General features: G+C 41.9%; 1 long non-coding RNA gene across 1 annotated transcript; it reads right to left on the minus strand.

Moving 5' to 3' along the window:
- Positions 1-6,836: 6,836 nt before the first annotated feature.
- LOC146555132 (uncharacterized) lies at positions 6,837-12,582 on the minus strand. The gene is made up of 3 exons (XR_014889223.1): positions 12,511-12,582; positions 11,597-11,919; positions 6,837-8,720 (listed from the first exon to the last, which is right to left on the minus strand). It is a non-coding gene; the product is annotated as an uncharacterized LOC146555132 (long non-coding RNA).
- Positions 12,583-20,722: the final 8,140 nt, after the last annotated feature.

Genomic DNA, 20,722 nt, shown 5'->3' on the forward strand with positions numbered 1-20,722 from the left:
GTACTCTTTCTAGTGTTCTGTATCTCTTATAAAAGAGGAAACATCTGTCTTTAAATTGTCATTTTGGTTTTTCTTTTTTAAGTTATACATACGGAACCTGTTGTGGGCCTAAGCATTGTTTCAAATATCTGCTAGCTTGGTTGTAGCGCCTTCCTATCAAATAGTTGGAGCATAAATCCAAAAAGATATAGATATAGATATAAATAGATATATAGTTGATATAAAACAAAAGGGGGAAAAATGTGTTTTTCAAGGCCTTAGTTCAGGGCCAATAATCAACCCCCACCGACCACCCAAAAAAAGTGTCTGCAATTATGTAACAGAAACAGTCAAAGACAAACAGCACTGAAAAACAAAGTCTCAGAAAACATATTAGTTTATATATTTACTTCATTTTTCTTCCATCCCTTCTTGGAATGACTGGGTTGTTTTAAAGAATCTGCATGTAAAGAGTGCACCACCAAGAAACATCAGCGATGACTAAAGAGCAGAGCGGAAACAGATGCAGCTGACTAACTAGCTGCCAACACAAACACTGTCAAAAGCTTGCATGGATGCATCCGTCACTACCGCGCTTCCTAGAAATAGATGGAAAAGGTCAGATGCCTTTGTTCCCCAAAGGAGGTTAGTGACTCTCTGACAAATGTTTCTTGAGCTTGTAACATATGCGGGACACTGTCACATTTATAGACTCGGACTTGTAGTATCTAAAGTCTGAGCACTAAAACATGGCAAGCTAAAAGTCTGACATTTTATTTGATAGCCAAAGATCTATCAATACTCTTTCAAACAATCACTGTTGAAACAGATGAGTAAGCAGATCAAAACTCAAACATCTTTGGCTCTGATTTCACACACTGTCACTCTCAGTTTACTTTACCTGTCATATAATATTTAGTTTTTTATTTTTGTCTCTTGCCACAAGACATAGCATTTCACTCTGGCAGCGTTTTATGTTTTACGATATGTTTTCATAGACTTATTAGCAGTTAAAAAAGGAATCCAGACAGTTCCAAGTATGGAAAAAAGGTAATCAGACATGAAAAGAAAAAAGAAAATTATATAACATAAAATGTGATGTTTTGTTGAGGGATTCAGGTTCAACCTATAGCGGTGGGATCTGTGTGAAGTTTTAGGGACATGTTGGTGACCGTACTTGGGAAAAAGCAGAGCTGCAATCCCCAGAGTCCAAAATAGTCTTTGTTGATTGATTAAGACCATAAAACTATACAGTGCTGTTTATGTTTACTTAAGCATCGTTAAAAGGCAGAGGGCGTGGGTGCTGCAGGATCGGTGAGCACACAGGAAGCTGATTGCTCCTTTAGTTCCTCATAAAGAAGGCTGTAACATTGATAATGTTCTGGCAAACAGTTCTCATGGTTTCAGGGCTTTTTATACATTTGTCAGAAGAAGAATGATCTGTATTTGTGGGAGAAAATCATAGAACCTTCTGCAATATCCCCCAGTGAGATCTGTGGCTGGCGGTGAGATCTACTGCTGACAGGACTGCACCCACAGGGTTTCTAGCCACAGTCCGCCCCCACGTTCATCTAGGTCTGATGCTGTAAACAGAACTGGGTGCACATGAACTACTCATAAAAGACTGGAGTTAAGGTACCATTGGTGCTTGAAATACTACCAATTCTAATGATATCACATTGCTACTGTACACAAAGTGATATTGTTTTCCTGACACAAGGTGTATTATTCTAGCCAGTTTAAGTTGTGAAAACATAGTGGCTGGTGTCTTGATGCATTCTCAATCATCCAGGAAAGTAAATCTCCAAAAAGTTCTTCAGTCTCAGCTGACTGCAGGTTTCCCCAATCTTATAAACAGAACATTTGCATAATGACTGAAACCAGCCCACTGAAGGAACAGTGGTCTGGGAGGTCGGTTCCTTAATCTTAATTAAGATTAAGGAACTGAAGAAGTCACTTGGGTGAGTGACGAAACGTTTCTCCCACAAAACACTACGTCCAGATGAACAGAATCAACTTTTTGGAGATAGTGGCTGGTGCACTTTGACTTCTAGCTGTGTTTAAAATATTTATACAGTAAATGATCATGCTTAGGAATCACACACAGGTACAGAGGGCCTCAGAATAGAAACCTCAGGAAAAGAAACTTGGGGTAAAACCATGATATCAACTAAGAGAAGATTTCATTACATGAAAAAGAAACTGCCACATTTAAGTGTCTGAACCAACCCAATCTCCTTTATTAGACATCAAATATAGGTACCAAATACAGCTTCTATTTCGTACCTAGTTTGTTTTCACTGTTTTGATTAGAGTACCAAAATTAATTGATTAAATAGGTTTAGGAAAACCTAACCTCAACATTAGCCTGCTCACAGGCTTATGTTGAGCATACTAACTGTGTTAAAATGTGACACCAAGAAAGTGAGAGGAGATCTCTGAGCAGAAATATCTGCATCATCTAATTTAAGGTCACATCTTTATCTCACGGCAGCACGGTGGCACGGTGGTTAGCACTGTTGCCGCACAGCAAGAAGGTCCTGAGTTCAATTCCAACATCAGGCTGGGGTCTTTCTGTGTGGAGTTTGCATGTTCTCCCCGTGTTTGCGTGGGTTCCCTCTGGGTACTCCGGCTTCCTCCCACCGTCCAAAGACATGCAGCTTGTGGGGATAGGTTAATTGGATAACCCAAATTGTCACTAGGTGTGAATGTGCAAATGAATGTGAGTGCGAATGGTTGTTTGTCCCTGTGTGTTAGCCTTGCGACAGACTGGCGACCTGTCCAGGGTGTACCCCGCCTCTCGCCCTATGACAGCTGGGATAGGCTCCAGCGCCCCCCGCGACCCTGAAAAGGATAAGCGGAGATGGATGGATGGATCTTTATCTCACATGAATTTATTTGTCTAGGCAAATAGGACTGAACAGTGACTGTGCGTGTGTGTGTACTGTATAGCACAGTTATCCGTATGGAAACTAGGATTATTCCTGATTACAGTCAAGAATGCTCTGTTCCAGTCTGCGGTCAATCCTCGGGTATCCTGACATTTGCGGTTTTAAACAGCAGCATCCACCAACCAGAGACGATGCTGTTTCTACAACATTTTTTGTCCGTAAAACAAGGTTGATATCATGTAGGCTTATGGTTTCTACATGAGCACTATTCACTATTTTGTAGATCATACTAAGTCTGCTTTGGATGGTTATAACATTATGGCTCATAGTCAAAGTCCATAGGGAGAATATGAATGGGATTTTTGAGCTCCATAGTAATGAACAATTTCCCAGAGTAGTGTCTTGATACTCTAGTGGTGCCTAAGCATGCTGCAGCACCTCCTGAAGGATGGTATGGGGGCTACATGTGATAAACTACAAAATTAAAATAATTTAGTATTTAGGTCCTGAGTTCAATTCCACCATCAGGCCGGGGTCTTTCCGTGTGGAGTTTGCATGTTCTCCCCATGTCTGCGTGGGTTCCCTCCGGGTACTCCGGCTTCCTCCCACCGTCCAAAGACATGCAGCTTGTGGGGATAGGTTAATTGGATAATCCAAATTGTCACTAGGTGTGAATGTGCAAATGAATGTGAGTGCGAATGGCTGTCTGTCCATGTGTGTTGGCCCTGCAACAGACTGGCGACCTGTCCAGGGTGTACCCCGCCTCTCGCCCTATGACAGCTGGGATAGGCTCCAGCTCCCCCCGCGACCCTGAAAAGGATAAGCGGAAGCGAATGGATGGATGGATAGATGGTTATTAAATATTTAATAGTGGAATTTACATGTTTTAGATTACAGTTCCTATCATCAGAATGATAAATACACTTTCCTTCTTTCAAGATATCTGTACAATTGGCTTTCATAGTCCTTGGATAGCTGCTGCTGTATAACGTCTGTCTACTCAAACAATCCTTGATTGGTTTGAGTAGCTGGGTTGATAAGGATAGGTTTGTGAGCGTCATGCTAAAGTGCAGTAATGCTGGCAGACTAGACTCTATAGTACACTTATGATCAATTTCTTGCATCATAACATATATGAAAGGAATAAAAATATGTACCTCATGCACAGTAATCAGTTAGTGAATGCAAAAACAGAACCGGCTTTTGTAACAATTTCATTTAAGAAGGTGTCAAATAAAAATGGACTGGCATATATAGGATTAGCTATTAGCAAGTAGTTTATCACAACACTTTTTGGTTGTCACTGTTTAGCATCATTGTTAATTGTGAGCCTATGCCCAGTCAGTGTATGTGTGTAGACTGTGTTTGTTTTTCCTCTTTTAGATATCACAATCATATAAGAACAATGCATGACCAGTGTACAAGCCTTGGCAAAAATTATGCAATCAGCCCACAACAAACAACTCAAACATGTAAAATTATTTTCATTAAGGCTGTGAGGGTTTTTTTTTCCTTTGCAGATCAAGGATAGGACATATATCACCTGTTGGGATCATGAGGAAAAATATGCCAATTAATACTTTGTTGCATCTTCTCACACTTTTATCGTGCATTGAATGGTTTAAGGCATGGACTTCAGGAAAAACAACATTCTCCATCAAGCTGGTTCCAAACATCTCAGAAGTGCTTTGCAGATTTGAGTTTTATCCTGGACCATTTTTCTTTTCTGTTTCTACCATCAGTTGTCATTCAGTATATCTGAATCTCCCGAAAAAAAAGTGTTCACCCTTTTTGCTCTGTGGAAAGATCCATTATCATCACCATCATCAAACCTACTTTCTCTGATGGACAGGAAAGTGTCCAAAATTTAAATGTATACCTGTGCATTTACTGTTCAGATAATGAGTGTCATCTCCTCACATCTGTAATGCAACCCAGTATCATAAATGATGTGGGACACTTTCTTGCTTTCTTCAGACAGTCGTCTCTATATGTGTCATTTGAAAAATACTGTATAAAAGTTGCAGTACCATCTCCTCTGCTAGTGAAGATTTGTGCTTCGTGACTGAAAATCACTTTCATCCAGTCATCCACAGTCTATGCTTGTCTCTCTTCAGCCCACTGCAACCTTGTTTTTTGTTGTTTTTTTTTTGTACTAGTTGCTATTTGCTTTTCTGCTTATAAATCCCCCTTCATTCAGCCCATTTCTTACTGTTCCATCACGGGCACCAACTTCTGTTTCTACTTGTTTGTTTTACATTTGTTTTATTGTGGATTTTCTATTTTCAAGAGGTTAGGGCAGAATACAACTCTTTAAAGTTCATTTTTATGTTTTCATTTTATTATCTTCCCAGTTATTTTCCAGTTTAGTTAACTGAGAACTAACATCTTACAGACTGATATCACTCTTGTTGGGCCCATGCTTTTTATCAATCAGATGCACCAGGTTGTTAGGGTCTGTTGCAAACCCATCCATCCATCTTCATCCGCTTTATCCGAGGCCGGGTCGCGGGGGCAGCAGCCTAAGCAAAGAGGCCCAGACCTCCCTCTCCCCAGCCACCTCCTCCAGCTTATCCGGGGGAACACCAAGGCGTTCCCAGGCCAGCCGAGAGATATAATCTCTCCAGCGTGTCCTGGGTCTGCCCCGGGGCCTCCTCCCGGTGGGACATGCCTGGAACACCTCACTCAGGAGGTCCCCAGGGGGCATCCTTGTCAGATGCCCGAACCACCTCAGCTGGCTCCTTTCGATGTGGAGCAGCAGCTGCTCTACTCTGAGCCCCTCCCGGATGGCCGAACATCTCACCTTATCTCTAAGGGAGAGACCAGCCGCCCTTCGGAGGAAGCTCATTTCTGCCGCTTGTATCCGCGATCTCGTTCTTTCGGTCACTACCCACAGCTCGTGGCCATAGGTGAGGGTAGGGACGTAGATCGACCGGTGAATTGAGAGCTTCGCTTTTACACTCAGCTCCCTCTTCACCACAACGGACCGGTGCAGCGTCCGCATTACTGCAGCTGCAGCCCCAATCCGTCTGTCGATCTCCGGCTCCCTTCTCCCATCACTCGCGAACAAGACCCCGAGATACTTGAACTCCTCCACTTGGGGCAGGAACTCATCCCCGACCGGGAGTGGGCACTCCACCCTTTTCCGGCTGAGAACCATGGCCTCAGATTTGGAGGTGCTGATCCTCATTCCCGCTGCTTCACACTCGGCTGCGAACCGTTCCAGTGCGAGCCGGAGGCCCTCACCCGATGAAGCCAACAGAGATGAGATTCTGAGGCCACCAAAGTGAAAGCCCTCCGCCACTTGGCTGCGCCTAGAAATCCTGTCCATAAAAATTATGAACAGAACCGGAGACAAAGGGCAGCCCTGGCGGAGCCCATCACCCACCGGGAACGAGTCCGACTTATTGCCGGCAATGCTAACCAAGCTCTTACAACGGTTGTATAGGGATCGAATGGCCCGTAGCAATGGGCCAGACACCCCATACTCCCGCAACACCTCCCACAGGACACCCCGAGGGACACGGTCGAATGCCTTCTCCAAGTCCACAAAACACATGTAGACTGGTTGGGCAAACTCCCATGCACCCTCAAGTATCCTCGAGAGGATAAAGAGCTGGTCCAGTGTTCCGCGACCAGGACGAAAACCGCATTGTTCCTCCTGTATCCGAGGTTCGACTAGCGGACGAACTCTCCTTTCCAGCACCCTGGCATAGACTTACCCAGGGAGGCTGAGGAGTGTGATCCCCCTGTAGTTGGAACACACCCTCCGGTCCCCCTTCTTAAAGATGTTGCAAACCCAATTCTACAAAAAAAAGAAAATGTGGTGCTGTTTAAAATGTAAATAAAAACAGAATGCAATGATGTGCAAATCTCATAAACCCATATTTTATTCACAATAGAACATAGAAAAAATCAGATGTTTTCACTTAGAAAATATACAATTTTAAGAAAAATTGTGTCTCTTTTTCAATTTGATGGCAGCAATGCATTACACAAAAGTTGAGACAGCGTCATTTTTATTACTGTGTAGCATTAACAACAGTCTGTTGATGTCCAGGAACTGAAGAAACCAGTTGTTGGATTTTGTGAGAGCAATGTTGTCCCGTTTTTGCATGATATAGGATTCTAGCTGCTCAATAATCCTGGGTCTGATCATAAACTGGATGATCCCTATCCTTTTTAATCCAGAGGATATGGAGTCCATGCTTTCCAAAAATAATTTCAAATCTTGATTTTTCTGACCACAAAACAGTTTTCCATTTCAGTCCATTTGGGACAGAAAAGATTGCAATGTTTCTGGATCATGTGGGGCGATCGTGGCTCAAGAGTTGGGAGTTCGTCTTGTAATCGGAAGGTTGCCGGTTCGAGCCCTGGCTTGGACAGTCTCGGTCGTTGTGTCCTTGGGCAAGACACTTCACCCGTTGCCTACTGGTGGTGGTCAGAGGGCCCGGTGGCGCCAGTGTCCGGCAGCCTCGCCTCTGTCAGTGCGCCCCAGGGTGGCTGTGGCTACAATGTAGCTTGCCATCACCAGTGTGTCAATGTGTGTGTGAATGGGTGGATGACTGGATATGTAAAGCGCTTTGGGGTCCTTAGGGACTAGTAAGGCGCTATATAAATACAGGCCATTTACCATTTATATGTTCACATGTATTGGTTCTTCTTTGCATTATAGGGCTTTAGTCTGCACTCGTGGATGGCATGTGAACTGTGTTTACAGACAATGAGTTCTGTAAGTCTTCCTGAGCCCATGCAGTGATTTCCATGACAGACCATGCCTGTTTTTACTGCAGTGCTGTCTGAGAGCCTGAATCTCACGGGCATCCAGTATGCTTTCTCTAGATTCTTTGACTCTTATGACGACATTATGTACTGTATATGATGAGACATTGAAAGTCTTCACAATTTTATATTGAGGAAAATGTTTTCTGATTATGTTCCACAATTTAAAGATGCAGTTTTTTTGCCCTAACTTGTACTAATAGCTGTTTCCTTTTTATATTGCTTACTTTTACAGCTCTTTGTTGACACCATCCCAACTTTTTGGAGACATGTTGCTGCCATCAAACTCAAAAAGAGACACAATTTTTTTTTATAGTTTTTTTTAGATTATTTATTTTTTAAATCATTATATTCTGCTTATATTTACTTTTTTGGAATAGAGATTGTAGTTCTGCAGGTATTTGATTTTGAAACACCTGCAGAACTACATTTCTACAAGGGATTTCTTTTCTCTGTATTAATCTGAAACAAGATCTGTTTTTGTTTTTTTGCACACTATATTTACACAGCAATCTTTCATATAGGTATTGGAGGTGAAACCCTAACTCGCGCATTTAACACTCACAATTTGAAACACTTGCCCACAGACAATAAAAGCATAATATGGGCAAAGGTGTATATCACCAGAAAGTTATAGATACAGAAACCAAATTTCCTTTTATGATATATAAATTAGAAACCTTAAGCAGCTGAGTTAATTAGAGAAGCTTTCTAACTGTTGTTCTTTGCATGTATAAAGGAAAGCTCAGATGACTGCCACCGCTGAGAACAGTTTGCATTCTGGCATGCTGGGTCAAATTAAAATGCATCTGATTCATCACACACTAGAGCATTAGTAACTCACAACAGGAGTTAAAACCCATGATCTGCAGCAGAGTGGATTTACCACAGCGCAGTAAACAGCCATAATAAACTCTCTGCATAGTTACTCACTATATGAACTCCAAGGTACAGCTATAATACGTCTCCATGAAAACTGGAGACGTATTATAATAGATGAAAATTGTCACGTGTAGTAGAGTAGCACCGCAGCACGTCACCAGTCTAAAGGCCAGATGGTCTCCATACCTGTGAACAGCATACACAAGTTCTGCTTTCAGTCTTATTTGTTGCAGAAATACAGCAATAAATTTGCTTGGTATAATTTTATGTTTGACTTGTTCCTTTTTGATAAACAACATGTTCATTACTCCACCTGTGAGATCATTAAAAAAATAAAATGTATATAAATAATTATAATCTGGAGAAAAAGTTCACAAAACAGGCTAAACTATAAAAACCACATAATCCAAAGCTCAGGATTCAAATAGATCTTTCAGAATAACAGTCTCCTTTGCTATAAATCATTAACCAGAGACAACCTGAATAAAACCAAATCACTGACTGACCAAACAGAGATTCTGCCCTCTGAAAAGAGAGCGCTAAGTGATGTCAAGAAGAAGAAATACAGACATATCACATATTAAAGGGAATAAAAACTTGCTGTAAATAATCTTAAAAGAATGAATATTGCAACTCCCAAGTCAGTCTCCTTTCCATCCCATTTCCATGTTTTCCATGTTTCTAGATCAATCCAAACCAGATGGTGTGGAGTGCAAGTGAACTCAAAACCCAGTAACAGGGAGTCTGTGGGGGTACTGACCTACATATCATAATCTGGTAACACAAATGCAAGCACTTGTTTCACAAAATGAATGACATATATCATATAATTAGATATGCATGTTTCTGCTTCAGAAATATTAATTTAGCTGTGCATGAAACTTGGAAACCACTTACTTTTAATGCGTCATCTCTGTATTTACAAGGAGATGACGCATGAGAACGTGCCGTATCGAGAGGGCAAAGAGTCTATCAGTATCCATGGTGATGGATGTTTCTTACCTAGTGGCAAGCATGGATATTCATATACCTTTTGATTCCTACCTAACTCTTTAGTGTGGAGTGGCCTTCACAGCTGTATCTACAGTGGATTGACACTCTATAGTTAAGAGGGAAAGTCTTTTATTTGCCAGTTCCAGTCACGTTACACCTGCCCAGCAGACACCCTCTCCATCACAGGTTTAGCCTTCACACCTGCTCCTTATCAGCTAATCAGCTCCTGACCTGCTACCTGCCTGCCCAGCTGCATGTGTCTGTCAGATCAAGCTGACAAGATGTATAACATTCACTCCAACTGTGTCCATATACATATGGGTGTATTTTTAAGCTTTGTTTTGTCCTTTGTATACATGCAAACAGACCTTTAGGTCAATTCCAACTGATTTTTAGAGAATGTCTTGCAAGTTGAAGATAGGAAAAGTCCCAAAAATTACTATATCTTTTCCTAATCACTGTTCTCGGACTTAGATGGAAAAGTCAGTGAAGTAGGGAGAATTCATAAAAACTGGGTACAAACTCAGTACTATTTAGGGTATTGCAGTGATATGATATTCCTATTGGGTTGCAAACTCAAAATACATCCCAACGCTGAAGAGCATGATATCCTGAAAACCAAATTCACTCTCTCAAATTCAGTCCTCTTTGGGTCATTTTTAATGATTAATTTCCTGACAAAGATGAATTATTCAGACGTAGGGAAAGTAAATAAATCAAAGTAAGAGAAATTGATTTTTGTTTTTATTATTTTGCTGTGTGCACTGAAATATCTCACTTAAATTAAGTTTTTATGCTTAATAAACATGTTATGCGAGATACGTGTGAAACAACATGTAACCATAACCGATAATAGTCTATCATCACTATTTAATCATGTCGTAGGCAAAAACTGTGACAGTGATGTCAATATTACTGACACTGTCAGACACCAAGCTTGGACTTCATCGGCTACCAATACCAATATTAGAAACTGTGATATCACGAAAAGGGTTTTAAATAGATTATATACACTTAGACAACCTGGTCAACAGTTTATTTAGTAGTCTTTTTAGTAAGTTGGTATTTTCAAAAAAGATTAATTAAATTCTTGTATTAATAAACGGATCTACTCTTACTTTTAGTAAGAGACAGAATGAGGACATCCCTTCATGTTCTCTTTAACATACCTGACATCTTTATATTTGCCAGACCTCGACCTTCACTTCCAACCAATTGCGGCAAATCCTACCTTGAAGTGCCTGCTGTTGTGATTTGGTGACATAAATAAAACTAAAATGAACTGAATGTTCAGAAGCAGATTTGAATGTATCAGTGCAATCCTTGCCTACTGTGTGGATTTTACTGATGACTTGGATGATGGTCTCTCAGTTGTGTTGATATTCTGTTTTTTTATGAGTAGTTTGAGAGTGTGTCCTTTCATGAAGGATGTTCCAGTGTAACATGTGTAATACGGCTGTAATAACAATAAGGTCACTTCATTCAGCTGGGAACATTGCTAAGCAAAACTGATTACTGGGTATCAACCACAGACTTTTGTAAGCAATGTCACAATTATTTCCTGATAGAATCAGCTACGATATGTCCTTCAACTCTTTATGACAAACAATCAAGCCTCTGCTTCCTGTTTACACTGGCACATACATACAGTGTACATAAATAGTCATTTTATGTTTATCATTTCCACTTACAAAGAAAATGAAGAAAATAAGCTAGTCTAGATTAGATCCTTAAAATTGCTTTATTGTATAAATCCCAGCTGGCTCACCTACCTGTGTAAGTAAATATATCATCGCAAATCTTTTAAGTGTCAAACTTGGCAAAGATGTCATTTTATGGTTTATGACTCGCCTCAGCCCCTATGTGTTTCCAATAACTGCCAGACTGCTGTTAAAGTAATTATGCCCTTAGTCAGCAAATTAAAAGACAGAGCAGTCAGTCCAGTGGCATAATGGGATTAGCTAACAAATGACAAATGAGTGTGACACTTTTAAAATGTATGGTAGCATAGCTGGAGGGAAAGATCTGTTTTCATTAGTTTTACAAAAAAGCCATTTTCCTTTCCTTACCTCAACAAAGCATGTTAGATCAGACCGCAAGTCCTCCCTTTATCTCAAACAGCGAGGACACATAAATTGATTTGCTGCTAAGACTGCACTTTGTGTTCCCCAAGTGTAGTGGAGATATCAAAGATAGGCACGGCTGTGGTACTGATTCAGTCTTTGAGCACTACAGTCACCCCGGTGTCGGCCAGAACACCACTTAAGGCCAAATTGTCCCAGAGTATGAAAGAAGGAGGGAGCTTGAGGTTCCGTTTGAGGCACTTTATTGTTATCACTCAATTTCTGGGGCTGTAAACACAGCGGGTGTACATAGGTGTGTGTGTGGTTTCCTACAAAGGAAATAAACAAGGGAAATAACGATAAATAAAGAGAATAGGCAAGTCAAATACTCAAATATAAACATGATACAATATAGTTAAAATAAGCAAATATAAAGATCAGAAAAATATAATACACTTCAAACTGCTCACACTATGCAACTAAACAGTGCGAGGTTAAGCAACCGTCAGTACACAGGAACTACTTCCGGTAGTTGTACAAAATAATTATAATCCGCTATAATGCTCTTATTGTGAAGGGTATACTTCCGGTCGAACTACGTTCGCTATTTTATTAATCCTCGTACCTAATTGTTCGCTACAAACTCCGCTACTTCAAAGTAAACAATCACAAGCATCACATACAACATACAGAGAAGGTCTGATAACACAGGAATGACATTATGGACATACGAGCGACCGTACATGCGTCAACAAAGCTAAACCGGGGTAAGCTAACAACATAAATTAGCATATGAAATGAGGGTGAACTCACGCGTTGCATGCGTGGGCTCCAACTATGGACTACATTAGCTCCTAAATGGTAACATACTACAGTACTGACACAAACAAAGGCAAAATACAACACAGGTCACTACTTACTTGTCATTTACGCACACATAACATCCCCCAGGAATCAGTGCACCCCCTCCGGACCAACACTGCTCATCCGACATTAAACTGCCCACCTTACTAACCGGATGATGTCACTAGAAGGTGGGCTGGCCCAAACTGGCAGAAGACTGAACATTAAATGAACTTATATAAACTTATAAACACCAGTAAAACTATTCTATGAACTTTGGGGCCTTTTATACACCAAGTCTTTCTGCATTACACAATATGTTGGATAATGCGATTTCTAAAATGTTGATCTGAGTTAGAAAGGCCAAAGAGAACAAAAAAAGAGGCCCATCGGCAGAAGCCAGGCTGATTGTTTGCAGTGAAAACATAAAAAATCTCTTCTTACTGTGTTTTGTGGTATTTGATAGAGCAATGCCACTGCACTTCAATTAAAGGGATCCATGGAATTACCTGTGTGTACTGCCGATACAGTACAAACAATGCAGCAATCGTCAATTTTAATTACATTTATTATCAAATGTATCCACAATGCTAAACGGTTTCAAAGGATGTGCTTTCACCAGACATCAGTTGATTTTATCCCTAATGAGCTCCGAGACCTCACTCGTTATTGAACTGAGCTCTTTATTTTGATGTCGGCTGTAAGCCTGTAAAGTTTTAGACTGCATCTTCCACAGATACGATAATTTTTTTCCCCCAGGACAACAGTTTGTAAATGTGGCAAACACATACAAAAACACAGTGTTAAAATTAAGTATTATAGTTTTGTCATATCACAAAAAAGTGCACACATGCATGGTAAAGCAGGTACAGGGGAGTTTCTGCTTAGTGACTAAAAAACCTTATAAGCATTCCCACAGGGAACTCTGCTCTTGTAGAAGTTATGACATAATGTACGACAGACTAATAGAGCGGGAGTGGAAATTATGGCGTAGTTACTTATAGTATAGAGGTCATTTAAAAAAAAGTTTTCATTCTGGAGTTTAACTGTGACTTTTGCTAAAAAAAACATTGTGTGAATGAATTGCTTATTATTGCCAACTGCAAGAGGACAAAAAAAAGCATTAAAAACTTCAAAAACACATTTTCAACTTTTAACCCAACTATAAATTTTAGCCCTGTTGTCTTTATTACCCAAACTGTCCTATAAACCAGAGAACCAGATATGCAGGCCAAGCAATGTATATATTTATGTACTCAGTGTGTGCATGTGCTCAAACAATGGAGATCAGTGGCGTTGCGCGTGCACGTGTCAGCGGGTACGTGCTTCATTGCATGTATGATCACATTAGAGGACCAGACCCTCCTTTCAGGTTTTAATTAGCAGGCCTCACAGCTGCTTACCGTTAGAAAGGCAGGAGAGAACATCCAGCGATAAGCAAATTAACACTGAGTGAAGCTCTGCTCAGGTCTGGGAGTTTGAGCCTGAGCAGACTCTGGCTGTTATTACAGCTGCAGGCGGAGAAACATACACAAACACAAGTGCTGTACACAGAGGTGGATAAATCATCAGATTTTGTACTTAGGTAAAAGTAGCCACACTGCACTTTGGAAATACTATGTGGAAAAAGCAGTCATTTACATTTTTACTCAAGATAGAAAGCATCAAAATTCACTTAATGAAAAAAAATAAAGGCATATTTCAGACTAATTTATGTTATATTTGTAACTTGTATTCATTGATTCATTAATGTGTCAGTTTCTTTAAATTTGAAAGTGCAATAGATGCTACTTGTAGCCTACATTTAGTCCTTGTTTTATTTTTTATTTTTTCTCAAACTTTCCATCGCACCCTTTACTAGGGAATATTAATAAACTATATGAGAAAAATGGACATAGACAATGTGACTTTACCCACTACTTTCTTAATTCCATTCTGTAGCCTGAAGATTAGAATTCTGGCAGCTCCCATCTTGATTATGATTAGATTAAAGTCTAGGTTTTGATCTTCGCTGTGTGCTGTCGGCTTTGTGCTCACACCCAACTACAAAGAGAAAGATCATATGCGTGTCCTCATTATGATAGGGATTTGTGTTGGTTTTTGGGCTTTAGCCTCAGATTGATATTGTTGACTGGTAATTATAAAACAATATTTTTCAGGTCATTTTACATAAGGAAATGAAAAAGAAAGGCAACGAGTAGCGTAACTAATCATTCTCTCATGGGACGAATTAAGTTATGTACTCCACTTTAAGAAGAGTTCTGTGTAATATGTGTAATTACTTTTACTTTATTAATTTTTGCGAGTAACGACTCCAACAGTGATGAGAACAAAGAGAGGAAAGGTGTCCAACAGGCACAAACATTTGACCACACAGCACAAATTCTAATTTTCACGAGTTTGATGTCATTGCTATGCTGCTTATTAATGCTGTCCACACTCTGTCCACTAGAGTCGTTAAAAAGGGAGACAAAAGCCATGGAGAATAAAAATGTTTCTGGTACCAGGCTTCAAATGTGCTTTTTGACACCCTGAAGTGAGCCATTTTGACATGGGAGTCTATGGGTGCTTTTTGAGTCAGCCTTAAGTGATAAACCTTGTAAAATACGATTAGTTGTAAATGTCAGTGAACAGCTATTATTCCATCACATAAACCTATGTCATTTTTTCCAAAACAATGTCAGTATTTTTGATTTATGGACATTTTTTTTCTTCAATCAAGGCAACGCTGCAGCTTCATTACAACCACATCAGCAACTTTAATTTTTAAATCACAAAGTAATCCAGGGTATGCTCCATAGAGTCAAATATTCTGATCACCAGGCTCTATGAGTTTCCTTTATCTCACTTACCTTGGCACTATGATGTTTTCCACTGTGATCCAGAAAAAGTGCTGAGGAAATGATATTTTCTGAAAGGATTTAAAAGTACAGGTCACATATCTAAACACAACGGGGAAATGAACAGAAAAAGACAAAAGATTTGAGTGTACAAGAAAATAAATAGAGAAATAGAAAGATGTGCACTCAAGAGACAAAACAAAAGAAAAAATCCCAACAAAGAAACTCTCAGGAAATGAAACAACTTGGCAGAGAAAGGAACACTAGAAAACTAAAGGCATAGCAGTGACCATAACTATTCAACAACAATAGAAGAGTCATTCAATCATTTAATTATTTATATTTGTTTTCATGCTGTTTAAAGGGTTTTTTGTGCTTTAAAAAGTGTCTCTGATTTTCTTCTTTGTGATGTCCTCTTTTAAATTTTCCTTTGAGCTACATGTCAGTTTTGCATAAGACTTACTTTTGTCTTCAATTAACCTTTTCCAATTCCTCCAGCCTATATTGTGCTTTATTTACTTTTCTTACACCAGTGCCTGTACACTGTGGCTGGAAGAAAAGCGAATCATTTCTGTTTGTCTTTCCACCGGGGCTTCACATACCCTGTATTTTTCTGAAAAGCCATTTTCTCTGTTTTTCTTTTCTGTTGCTGGTCTGTTACCTGGAAAGATTAATGATAGCACTAAGAAAAGCCAAGTTAACTTGTTTTATCCCTGACCATACAGACCTCCAACAACCCACAGTTTTTAGTATAGTTTCAATCTGCATGGTGGAGAAATGCAGCAAGCAGCATCATACCTTCTACATTTGTAGGCTGAAGCAAGACCACAGCTGTTAATGCTATGACCTCTGTGGCTGCTGTGATGTAAAAGGAGGCGGTACACACCCTTGAAGTCATATATGTTGTTCTCTCAGGAAATGTCATGTGGACTGACAGAAAAGATTTTCCTGGTGCTGCAGAGGTTTCTCAAAAATAGTGCTCTTTGTTTTTTCTTTTAAATATAGGGTGAAAAATGTTACATGTTTTTATACTTTCTGTAATAAGAACCACGTGAGGAGGACCTAAATGTGGGTCATATTTTCAGGCTATAATCATAATTTAGGATGGAAAAATTAAATAAATAAATAAAAACACTTCAAAAATCATAAGGAAATAAACACATGAGTATGTCAGCTTCGTGACATCGTCGAAATGTGTGCAGTGTTTCCCATTAAGAACATACCAAGCAGACAGTTAGATCCAAATGTTTCACAACACATTTATTACTTGATAGCCAGATTGCCAGGTTAAAGTACCATTCTTATGTTCTGCTTTTTCCTTTACAATAAAATGCAGAGAAAATGTTGGTAAAAATCCAAAAAGAAAAAATAGACTTAGAGGGTATTTACTGCTTATAGTACTTCTCAGCAAGCAATAAACAATCGGGTTGTAATTTAAAAGCTTTCAGAATCTGCTTCTAAATGTTAAACATTTCTCATGGAGATTTATTGCCACGCTGTCCAGCAGAGTCAGCAAGCATGAAGAACAAGCAAAAACAAACCACTGACAGTGTTTATGCCAACAGCTGGCCTTGCACACACTTTTCCAAATCTGCACGTTGTTCATCAGTGTTATACAATTGTGACATTTCACTGAATTTTTGTGGTCTTCCATCGAAAGTCTGATGTCTAGTTAGCAGACTGTTGGGGCATTTTTTACTGTCAGCAAGAGGCCAGGTTTCAACATAGGGTGTGAATGGTGTGATGTGATTAATGTGAAGTTGCTGAATTTTCTAGTAACAGAAATAATTTCAGGACTGACTGGTGGATTTAATTAAGAATAGTCTTTAGTAATAGCTTTCTCATAGTGTGCTTAGTAAGGGTCTGTTGCAAACCCATCCATCCATCCATCCATCCATCCATCCATCCATCTTCATCCGCTTTATCCGAGGCCGGGCCGCGGGGGCAGCAGCCTAAGCAGAGAGGCCCAGACCTCCCTCTCCCCAGCCACCTCCTCCAGCTTATCCGGGGGAACACCAAGGCGTTCCCAGGCCAGCCAAGAGATATAATCTCTCCAGCGTGTCCTGGGTCTGCCCCGGGGCCTCCTCCTGGTGGGACATGCCAGGAACACCTCACCTAGGAGGCGCCCAAGGGGCATCCTTGTCAGATGCCCGAACCACCTCAGCTGGCTCCTTTTGATGTGGAGCAGCAGCGGCTCTACTCTGAGCCCCTCCCGGATGGCCGAACTTCTCACCCTATCTCTAAGGGAGAGACCAGCCACCCTTCGGAGGAAGCTCATTTCTGCCACTTGTATCCGCGATCTCGTTCTTTCGGTCACTACCCACAGCTCGTGGCCATAGGTGAGGGTAGGGACGTAGCTCGACCGGTAAATTGAGAGCTTCGCTTTTACACTCAGCTCCCTCTTCACCACGACGGACCGGTGCAGCGTCCGCATTACTGCAGCTGCAGCCCCAATCCGTCTGTCGATCCCCGGCTCCCTGCTCCCATCACTCACGAACAAGACCCCGAAATACTTGAACTCCTCCACTTGGAGCAGGAACTCATCCCCGACCCGGAGTGGGCGACCGTGGCTCAGGGGGTTGGGAAGCGCATCTGTAACCGATCCCCAGGCTTTCTGTCCTGGTCGTTGTGTCCTTGAGCAAGACGCTTTACCCTACCGCCTACTGGTGTTGGCCAGAGGGACCGATGGCGCGATATGGCAGCCTTGCTTCTGTCAGTCTGCCCCAGGGCAGCTGTGGCTACAACTGTAGCTTGCCTCCACCAGTGTGTGAATGTGAGAGTGAATGAATAGTGGCATTGTAAAGCGCTTTGGGTGCCTTGAAAAGCGCTATATAAATCCAATCCATTATTATTATTATTATTACTCCACCCTTTTCCGGCTGAGAACCATGTCCTCAGATTTGGAGGTGCTGATCCTCATTCTCGCTGCTTCACACTCGGCTGCGAACCGTTCCAGTGCGAGCTGGAGGCCCCCACCCAATGAAGCCAACAGAACCACATCATCCGCAAAAATCAGAGATGAGATTCTGAGGCCACCAAAGTGAAAGCCCTCCGCCACTTGGCTGCGCCTAGAAATCCTGTCCATAAAAATTATGAACAGAACCGGAGACAAAGGGCAGCCCTGGCGGAGCCCATCACCCACCGGGAACGAGTCCGACTTATTGCCGGCAATGCGAACCAAGCTCTTACAACGGTTGTATAGGGATCGAATGGCCCGTAGCAATGGGCCAGACACCCCATACTCGCGCAACACCTCCCACAGGACACCCCGAGGGACACGGTCGAATGCCTTCTCCAAGTCCACAAAACACATGTAGACTGGTTGGGCAAACTCCCATGCACCCTCAAGTATCCTCGAGAGGATAAAGAGCTGGTCCAGTGTTCCGCGACCAGGACGAAAACCGCATTGTTCCTCCTGTATCCGAGGTTCGACTAGCGGACGAACTCTCCTTTCCAGCACCCTGGCATAGACTTACCCAGGGAGACTGAGGAGTGTGATCCCCCTGTAGTTGGAACACAACCTCCGGTCTCCCTTCTTAAAGATGGGGACCACCACCCTGGTCGGCCAGTCCACAGGTACTGCCCCTGATCTCCACTCAACATTGTAGAGGCGCGTCAACCAGGACAGCCCTACAACGTCCAGAGCCTTCAGGAACTCGGGGCGGACCTCATCAACACCAGGGGCTCTGCCCCCAAGGAGTTGTTTAACTGCCTCAGAAGGCTGGGTACTCTGAACTGCCACTCGGCGCATAAGCGCAGATGACAATCAGGACCCGTTCCCCGACCCTAAGCTGCAGGGAACAAACCCTCTCATCCACCGGGAAAAACCCCAACGTACCGGCAGCAAGCCAAGGGGATATTAGAATACCCACCCCAGCCCGCCGCCTCTCACCAGGGGCAACTCCAGACTGAGACAGAGTCCAGCCCCTCTCCAGGAGACTGGTTCCAGAGCTCAAGCCATGCGTAGAGGTGAGCCCGACTATATCTAGCCGGTATCTCTCAACCTCATGCACTAACTCAGGCTCCTTCCCCACCAGAGAGGTGACATTCCATGTCCCTATTGCCAGTCTTGGCAGCCGGGGATCAGTCCGCCAGGGCCTCCGCTCCTGGCCGCCATCCGGCACACAATGCACCCGACCCCTATGGCGCCTCCTGCAGGTGGTAGACTTGCGGGAGGATGGGCCCATGTCTCCTCTTCGGGCTGTGCCCGGCCGGGCCCCATGGACTAAGGCCCGGCCACCAGACGCTCGCCCTCGGGCACCCTCCCCGGGCCTGGCTCCAGGGCGGGGCCCCGGTAACCCTATCCCGGGCAGGATAAACTGTTCCCTCGATGTTCTCTTCATAAGGGTCTTCTGAATCGCTCTTTGTCTGGTCCCTCACCCAGGACCAATTTGCCATGGGAGACCCTACCAGGGGGCAAAAGCCCCCAGACAACATAGCCCCTGGGATCCCAGGGACACACAAACCCCTCCACCACGATAAGGTAGCGATTCACGGAGAGGTTGCTTGAAACATGAGCATTTAAATGTGGAGGTTTGTTTTGATTCTGATGTTTTTAATCAGCTGCTGAGATTAGTCATCAGAATAAGTCCTTGAATCATTGAGAAAACATCTTACTGGAGGAAATAAGGGGTGAGTTTCAATGACAGGCTGCAAACTTTACTTGGTGATTGAATGGATGAGAAGCAGAGACACTTCACCGCTTAGGGAGGTTAATTCTATGATGTGAAGCCAAAGGACCAAAAACAGAAAAAGGATCAAAAATCCAAAATGTTTTCAGTTTCCGACTGAGTTTTCTCATTTATTTCCGATGAAGCTGCCTTTGCACTGCAGCATTTCTTTTGAAACTTCTGCTAAGATTTATCCTCAAAGGTCACTGTGCAGGGTTACAATTTCTACCACAGTGACAGTGGGTCCAAAATGAAAGGCCAAAGTTTTGCTCAACAGCTCATGCTGAGAGTATAAGTGCAGTCCGTGTACTCCCACAGAGCATATAGATTGGACAGGCAGTCAGATTTGACAGGGGGCATTTGCCTTATTTCACGTTACTCCTTCTTTAATAAATAAGGATATAAATAATGAATAATAGAAGTAAAAGAAAGAAAGGTGAGGGTACTTAAGAGAGGATATGAACTAAGGTGCAGAGTAAAGAATAAATAAATAAAATGAATTGTTAATATAATATGTAACCTAAACAGTGGACCAGCTTTATAGGCTACACAACAAATAGGCTCAATCAATAGGCTTTATGTAAAATGGATATTACTTAACTATTAATAAGATTTTAAAAAACAAACCCAGAGAAGTTTTTCTACTAAGCATTTTAGAGTTTCACAGCTAAAAGTTTACATTTTGCTAACTACAAGTTACCTTTTAAATGTAGTCGTGTCATTCTTATCAACCTTGATCCTCGCGACAGCAGAGCGTGTCTCACTATATTTAGATTCCT

The sequence above is a fragment of the Mchenga conophoros genome, linkage group LG17 (assembly GCF_057382185.1).
Source record: "Mchenga conophoros isolate Kocher_MC1m ecotype Shallow Benthic linkage group LG17, M_conophoros_male_GT1.1, whole genome shotgun sequence".
Lineage (NCBI taxonomy): Eukaryota > Metazoa > Chordata > Actinopteri > Cichliformes > Cichlidae > Mchenga > Mchenga conophoros.